This window comes from Myotis yumanensis, unplaced genomic scaffold (genome assembly GCF_028538775.1).
Source record: "Myotis yumanensis isolate MYYU_CA2020_CCGP unplaced genomic scaffold, mMyoYum1.0.hap1 SCAF_5, whole genome shotgun sequence".
NCBI lineage: Eukaryota > Metazoa > Chordata > Mammalia > Chiroptera > Vespertilionidae > Myotis > Myotis yumanensis.
The window spans coordinates 18,879,294-18,887,975 of record NW_027223756.1 but is presented as its reverse complement, the minus strand read 5'-3'; the positions used below and the strand labels follow the sequence as shown (position 1 = coordinate 18,887,975).

The following is an 8,682-nucleotide window of genomic DNA, read 5'->3' as shown; positions in this document are numbered from 1 at the left end:
CGTGGAGGCATTCAGAAGGAGATGTCAAAGGAGCATAATTCTGGATGCGTATGCTTGATTTTCCTATTTCCTCACTTGCGTGTTTGTTTGTTATCATTTGATCTAATAAGTGCAAGAATGCTGCCTCATTGAAATTATAGTTTGGTCTTGGGAGGTTTCCCTGAGTGACTTATAGGTGGAGAGTCACCTAAGACATTATTTTTGGGGGCAATATTTCTCAAAGTTGTCAAAGAATACTACTTGAGATGTTAACAGAAAAAAGATTATGATAAAATAATTTAAAGAAATACAACATAGCCCTAGCTGGTTTGGCTCAGTGGAAAGAGCATCGGCCTGGGTTCTATTCCCGTCAAGGGCACATGCCCAGGTTGTGCGCTCAATCCCTGGTAGGGGGTGTGCAAGAGGCAGTTGATCAATGATTCTCTATCATCATTGATGTTTCTATCTTCCTCTCCCTTCCTCTCTGAAATCAATAAAAATATATTTTAAAGAAGAAGGAAAGAAAAGAAATGCAACACAACTCTCTTTCATCTCTTCTTCCTCATAAGATTGACAGGAACTCATTAAAAGCTTCCAGAAGTGTGGTCCTAAGGCAAACCTGTTTAAACTTAAACTCAGTCAATTTATCTAATAGACCAAAGACTCCCCTTCATTTTCTCATGTCATTCTAACTGCCCACTTGTACATCTGGGTTTGTGGAATAGACTGGAAAGTGCTTTTCTTACTTGAAATATGGACCTAGAGAAGGTCCATGCTTTGCCTAACGGTCCTCAGTAGCTTGTCAGGTGGGAACCCTATTTTCCTCACTGTAATACTGTTTCCTCCCTGCCCCTCTCCACACAGCCTGCACTGTAGCCTTCTGGGAAAAGCAGCAAATAAATGAACAACAGCCAAATTCAACGTTCATTCTTCACCAGGTACCGCAAAGCACCTTCTGAAATTGCCTTCACCCTGTTGCCTGCTTAAGTCATCCAGAAAACAATTCAATTCATGTTTTAATAATATAAGTTTACACTCCCGTCACACCTATTATCTGAGGTTATCAAATCATTCTACCGACCTTAATGAATTCTCATGATGCTGCTGCAGAAGACCTTAAAGGAACATCTTGCTCGTGGGACTCTCCGGGGCCGTTTAAGTGAGGATACTGACAAACTCGTGCTGCACACACCTTCTTCAATCCGCTCTTATGTGAGCGAGGATCTTCCCTGGCTGGGCAATTACTCTACACACCACACATCCAAACGTGCCATCCATCCCAACAAGAAAGCCCTTTAATTTATTTGAAGCCCTTTAATTTGTGCCGTTTAAAAAGCTCCTGCATGTCCATTATTAATTCTTTCCTGCCAGAAGCCTAGAGGCAGGTAGGGGAGGCTGGTCACTCTCACTTTACAAAGGAGGCAATTGGTGTCTAGCAAAACTAAAGCAGCCTTCCCCAAGACAGGGCAGGAGTCGGGATTCATATTCACATGCCGTGATCCATTTCCTGAACAAGTACTTAATGAATGCCTCCTGCTACCGAGCCCTAGGCTGGGTGTGGGGAGTACAGTAGTAAATTACTTAATAAACACCTTCCCTGCTACCATGGACTTAAGAGCTCAGTGAAGGGGACAAAAACAAAACAAATAAAACAAAAACCCCAACAACAATAAAAACAACAGGAAATTTTAAAAAATTAGGACACTTTCTAAAAACTACCCTGAAGAAAACAAATGGGAAACATTTTTTCCTCCGATGTCCACGTGTTCTGCTCCGACTTCATTCATGGACGTCTTTGCTCAAATTCCTACTGAGCCAGGAGGACCATGCCAGCGAAGAGCACTGCCAAGAACTAAAGGATATTTTTTTTGGTAAAAGCAAGAGATCATCCACAATGAGAGTTTGGGAGGATGTGGGCCTCAGGCCATTACAGATAAATTATAAGGCCTTGATATTTTCCTTTCCTACATTATTCTCTCCACATCCCAATTAATGTCACAGGATAGCAAATGATTTGAGACAGAGAGAGAGAAAGAGAGAAAGAGCAAAAGGCCTGCCTGTGGCTAATTCTCCCAGACATTATCTTCATGTATCAGGATGGAGAGTCCACGCGTCGCAGATACAGTGGAAACACAGCATTTCAAGGCGGCTCTAAAGAAAAATGAATAGTGCCATCCTCCCAACCTGTCACCCTTCCAGTTTCAGTCCTTGGAAATTCACTGGGCTCCAACCCCAGCACCAACACCATCCTCATCCGTCACATCACCATAGCAACTTTTAGGGGCCTTATTCCTCAGCCACATGGCAAACTAATTGAACTGTACAACTTATTTTGCAGCTGGGGAATGTAAAAGTGAGTCTTACATTTAATCATGCTCACAGCATTGACATTCAAATCAAAAGGCTTTGTTAGGGCCCCTGGAAAATGGAGTGTCATTTTGCCAGCACAATGTTTCACTCAGAGGCACATCCTTCCCGCTTTGAAGGGTTGAGTGAATGGCAAAAAGAAAAAGGCAAAAGGCTTTTTGGCTCAGGGATGGGATAGGGTGGGCAAGCGGGGAGGAAGGAACAGAATCTGGATGAATAACGAAAATGAATAAATCCTTCTAAATCAATTCACATTCAATGCAAATGATGTTCAAAGTTTTTGTCTTGTGATTTTTTTTTTCTTTCTTTCTTTTAAAGAGGCAGCCACGTTGTGGAAAGAGCCCTGGAATCACAGACGTACTCTGTACTCCCTGGATCTCAGATCTTCAGGCAAGTCACTTCGCTCCTGGTAATCCGCGTTTCTTTGCACATAAGCTGGAACTAAACACTGCCCGCCTGACAGACCCGTTCTGCAGGTAAATGGGGTGTATGTAAGCATATGGAAAGCATGGAGCACAGTGTCTGTCACCTCGTAGGCACACACTTGTCATTTTCCTTCCAAAACTTGAACCTTAACATCTGGTTACCCCTGTGCCAACACTTAGCACCTAAGACAGTACACTGGATACCTCATCTCATTTCATCACAAATCTAACAATAGACATTGTCACCCCATTTTACAGATACAGAAGTGAGGCTTAGAAAAGTAATAATTAAAAATTACCCAAAACTTGGAAATGAGGAAAAAGGAAGATATAATGTCCTTTCAGTACTGGATCACTATCTCACAGACCCTCCTGAGTTTTATCTAATTTTTTTTTAATAGGGGGGAGCACAATGCAGTCCCCCACCATCACAAATTATGCAGTCGAGTTTCCCACATTTGGGGAAATCACAGGGGTCAGCACATCCGGATCAGCCTCACCCTGGGAAAACCACCTTCGTGATCATGATATCATTCCTGCCAGGTAAGTATTTTATCTGATTCTTAAAGGAAATGAACCTTTATTTAATTTACCATTAATTACACATAGACTCCTTCATATTAGATGTTGGTTTATAGAACATGTGTAAGTTACAAATGACTTTTGGCTGGTAAAGAACAAAGGATGTTTGTTCAGTAGAAAAGATAATGCCCAAAGTTACTACCAGTGTTCGAGCCCTACAGAGCATTAATTACCTAACTACCTTTGCGTATAACTTAGCCATCTTACCTCAGTGTTTTTATTTTTCAGTGACTCTATACCAGTTCTCAAGCCCTTCTTTGACTGAGCTTTCTCATCCTGCTGAGTCCTTCGTTAACATGATAATAAACCTCCAATGTGCTTTCAGTATATCTTCCTACAAAGGTGATGTTTTTTGCTTTTTTGAAAATTATACTGCAACAGTAATTTACACAAGAATCATCCAGCTGGGAAAGGGCACAGCCTGGTTGGTCTGACCCCAGTGTCTGCAGACTTAGCTCCCTCTGGCTCAGAGCAGCTGGGACTAGGATTTAAAGGTAGGTTCTGCCCGGATGGATCACTCAGAAAGACAGCCACCCATGACATGATTTCATGCAACATGTGCCAGAAAGGTGGGATGAGGAAAGTATTGTGCATGTTCAGAGGAGGGGTACTTCCGTTTCTCATCTGCAGGGGTGAGAGCGATGGAGGAAGCCCTCACAAGAGCACTGAAGAGTGAACAGATTTTCTCATGATTATCATCATAAGAGGGAAAATGGTCCCCAAGAGTTCTTAGGTATTAAGAAAAAAATAACAATATCAAGAGTTGTGGCAATTGTGCCTAATAGTTGTATAGTTATCACCTGAGGCTCATGGAAACCCTAGGAGGTAAATATTATGGTATCACCATTTTCAGTTGAGGAAACTGAGGCACAAAGCTTGGGTGGCTTGCCAAGGACACTGGACTGGACCCCAGAGCTGGGTGTTGAACCTCCGGGTTCTGGCTCCAGGGCCCATGCTCCTCCTGCTCCTCCACTGCCTGTTTCCATGTGATCACTAAGTCCTCGCCTCTTGTCCTGGGGCATGAGTCTTTCTGGCTTAGCCCCTGGCTTCAGGCAGGCTGGAATTTTTATTCCTGTTAGACATGTGAGGAGCCTTTCCAAGCCCAAAATGTGTAAATAACTTGGCAGCTGGGAGGAGGTGGAAGGGGAGACTGAGATGCGAAGTCCTGCCCTTCAAGATACTGCACTGCCCCTTTTCTGGCTAGGCTATTGTCTCTGATCCTTGTGAGTGATCCATGTCCACCTGGTCCTGGTGCCAAAGGAGAGAAGGATAAATGACCTTCTACATGCCATCCCTCATGGGAGACATGATGCGACACAGGGCTGTGTCATCAGTGTAAAATGACAGGGAGTAACTGGAAAGTGAGGGTGAGAGACACTGTAGACTTATCCTCACTGCAGACAGGTGGCCGTTCATTCTTTGGGCTTTATAAAGAAATGTCTCCCCTGCTTTATCCATTTGCTGCTCTTACCCCATCACTCCTTGAAATCTCCTGTATCTCTACTGTTGCATCTTTGAGCTGAGTCATCAATCTTGCAACAGAATGGGATGATGCAGTGAGCACTGGGTTAGGAACCAAAAGACTTCAAGCCTAGTTCTACCTCCAACTTTCTGTGTGACCTTGGCTGAGTGAGTCCTTGACACCCAAGGTAAGTGATTTGTACATCTCAAACATCCAGGAAGTTGTAGTCTGGCTGCCCAACCTGAACTTTCTTCCATGATGGAGACATTCTAATGGGTGCTACCTATCTACCTGTGTACACCTACCTCCATACCCACCCATGACAGACATCACCTATGGGTCTTAGCACTCTTATTCTCACTTTAAAAAACTGTCATTTACCAACCTCTCACTTGAATCCTGCTATAGTCTATTCCCACCAGAGAAGGTAAAGTAATCCTTTACAAGTAAATCAGATCATGCTTTTATATATATATAAAACCCTAATATGCAAATAGACCAAACAGTGGAACAACCGAACAACTGGTCACTATGACATGCACTGACCACCAGGGGGCGCGCGCAGAACATGGCGGGTGTCAGCAGCAGGTGGCAGAGCGTGGAACATGGTGGGCGCTGGCCACAGCAGGATGGTGAAGCAGGTGAGTGGGGGTGCCAGACCAAGGCAGGGAACCAGTTGCTGTCATCAGGGTGGGCCTCTGGTGGCTACTGAAAATTCTTTGCTCCTGTGCACTGCAGTCCCGCCTGGTGCTTGCACCTGCTGCCAGCGCTGGTCCCATTTGCACCCACTGCCGGCACCCAGCGCCAGCCCTGATCACTCAGTACCGTCAGTGGGTGAGAGTGTTGGCTGCCTGCCCAATTGCCCCTGAGGACTTCTCCACCTCTCCCTGCTCCTGAGGAGCAATTGGGGCAGCAGCCGCTGCTCACACCCGCTGCTGGCTCCGGCCCCAATCGCTCCACGCCATAAGTGGGTGTGAGCCGGGCCAGCGCCATCAGCATGTGGGAGCGGTGTCAGCAGGAGCAGGGCTGCCGGCAGACAGGACCAGGGGCTGCAGCAGGAAGGGATGGGCGGGGGCACGGAGGATGGGCTGAGACCTACCCCTGTGCCCACCGCAGCCTCAAGGCCCACAGTTCCTTTCAAGGTGCACAAATTCATGCACAGGGCCCCTAGTTCCTTATATCAAGCCCTCTAATATCTTCCAAATTGCTTATATGTAAATATTAGTTCTTACTATGGTCTTCAAAGCCCTACAAGCTCTGGCTTCTGGTCATTCTTCCAACTTTATATTTTACCTCTCTTCCCTTTGCTCATTCTATCCCAGCCACTATGCCCTTTTTGCTTTGCCAGAACACTAAACCCAGCTTGCACCAGCCTCAGGCTTTCACACTTGCTGTTTCCTCTGCCTGGAAAGCTTTTCTCCCAGGGGTTTACCTGATGCCTAGTGTTATTCTGAGTGTTATTCAGATCCTGTTCAAATAATCTTTCCTCAAAGAAGGTGTTGCTGATCACCTATCTAAAGTGACACCTTTCCTTCTTCTTATAGGTCTCTCTATTTTAGCTCCATTTTTCACTATTAACATTTATCCCTGGCTTAAACCAAAATATATATTTGTTTACTTATTAATTTGTCTCCGTTCTCTATAATATAGGCTGCATTAGGTCTAGGACATTTTTGTTCATAACTGTATCCTCAGTCCCTCCAACAGTGTCTTTCACCCAAGAGGAGCCCAATAAATGTATAGTGCTAGTGAGTATTAATCACTACACCTTCTCCTTGTTGAATATACTAAATTATACTGGACTTTCACCATTATACCTTGATTAACTCAGCAATAAAGACAACAGTAACAGGGAATTGACCTCGGGCAGCCACTCTGGGAAGGAAGGCATACAGTGGGGCCTTGACTTACGAGTTTAATTCCGTCTGAGACCGAGCTCGTTAAGGAGCTCGTTAAGGAGCTTGTTAACTCAAATTACTCTATCAACTCAATGCAAAAAATCAGCCAAGAGACAGCTGGTATCTCAAAAAACGCGTTAGTCGGGACACTCGTAAGTCAAGGCCCCACTGTATTTGGAAGTCACGCTCTGGGTCAATGATGGAGGTGCTGCAGGTGTTGAGTCTGTATCACCAGTTTCAGGCGAAAGTATTAAGGTCTAACATTTTGATGCCCTCAGGCTGACCCATATGACCTTTCAGAGTGTGGCTTTGTTTCTCCACACCTGCTTTCAACCAAGGTCATTATGTCATTTACAGACATCATTAGTACTCAACCACCACATCACTGAAGTAATAAGGCTTGATTAAACTGACTATTTTAGTGAATAAAACATAAACCCTTCAAACCCTTTGCTTGTTCAAAATTCTGTTTAAAATAACAGGAGGAACATCCTGTGAAATGAATATAATGCATCTGTCTCACCTGACCCTGGGCATGTCCTTGTGGGGCCCAGGTCCTTCAGCTTAACATTAGAAATGCTGATCTTTGGGATCCTCCATAGTTGGTCTTAGAAATAAATGTGAAACTGGAGAAAATGAGAGAGGGTAGGCTGCTCTCCAGTGATTTTGTAAAAGGTGTTAAAACTAGACTAAATAAAATTCAGTGTCATCTTGATTTCTTTATTTTATTCCCTCTTGCTCCAAAAACTCGGGAAGGGGTTCTAATTAAGAATTCCAGCTCCTTCCCTGTGCATCACAGACAATAAATACATGATTTCATGAGAATTAGCTTTAACAGTAGCGACCCAGCTGTCAGAATTATGTTCTTGTCTCATAGCACTTTATAACATGAGTGTAGAGGGTGTGTATCATACTCTGTGTGCATATCTACCTCTGGAATAAACCTCCTGAGGACAGGGGCTTTATGTTGGTCACATCACCACTGTTCTTAACATTAGTCCTGTCATAGAGTGGGTCTGGGCCAATATTTGTTTAATGATTGAATAAATGGCTAAAGGAGATGAGTAACCAAACTCCACTGTCCTTCTACTCAGATGAATGATGTGTTTTCCTAACACTGCTTCTCTACCTCCATATTGACACTAGACATTCAAAACCTAACTGGACATCAGCAAGACATAGCTAGTTTCTGACCTCACTCATCCTCACAAGAACAACCAACCACTGTTCATAGAAAGACAGTACTGAGAAAACCCTAGAACATGGTGGTGGGGCTGAAGCTCCAGCTGCACCAGAGACCTAGTCAGACCACATTAGAAAGATAAAAGGAGCGGCTACATGGCAACTGCTCCCCCAGGCCAACGGGTCTCTCCTGAGCCTCTGGTTCCTACCATGGGAAAACGGAGCCCAGAGTGGACATCAGCTTCCCAGCATTACAGGTTGCTTCTTGGAAGCCCCAAGTTCAATTCCCACGGGGCCTGCAGGAAAATCTGTACTAGTAGGTCTAGGCCACTGGGAATCTAATTGTGACTGGACTGGGGGAGGGGTTTGCAACAACCAGCATCCAGATCTTGGCAGACCAACTTCCTACCTTCAGCGCCCAAGTAGTTGTTCTGACCAAGGGCTTTGCTGATCTGTAGAAGCAAGACATTGGTGCAGTCTGACCAGAGACCTCTGCAAGGGGCAGGGCTACCCAATTCCGGTCCTCAGACAAGGAGAGTTGCAGGCGCTGGCGTCTGGTCTGCCCACATGCACACAGGGAGCTGAGTCATAACCCAGCTCACTGCTGAGTACAGCTGACCTACAACACCTGGGAGGGAGGCTGACAAAGGAATCGGACTGTGCTTATCAGAGGAAGGGGCTGGGGGAGGGTAAAGCAGAGGAAAGTAGTCAAAAGGTACAAACTTTCAGTTATAAGATAAATGAGTACTAGGGTTGTAATGTACTACAGGTAACACTGCTGCGTGGG

The 8,682-nt window shown here is 44.9% G+C and overlaps 1 pseudogene; it reads right to left on the bottom strand.

Moving 5' to 3' along the window:
- Positions 1 to 3,169: 3,169 nt before the first annotated feature.
- Positions 3,170 to 3,322, bottom strand: LOC139011825 (U1 spliceosomal RNA; annotated as a pseudogene).
- Between the last annotated feature and the right edge of the window lie 5,360 nt (positions 3,323 to 8,682).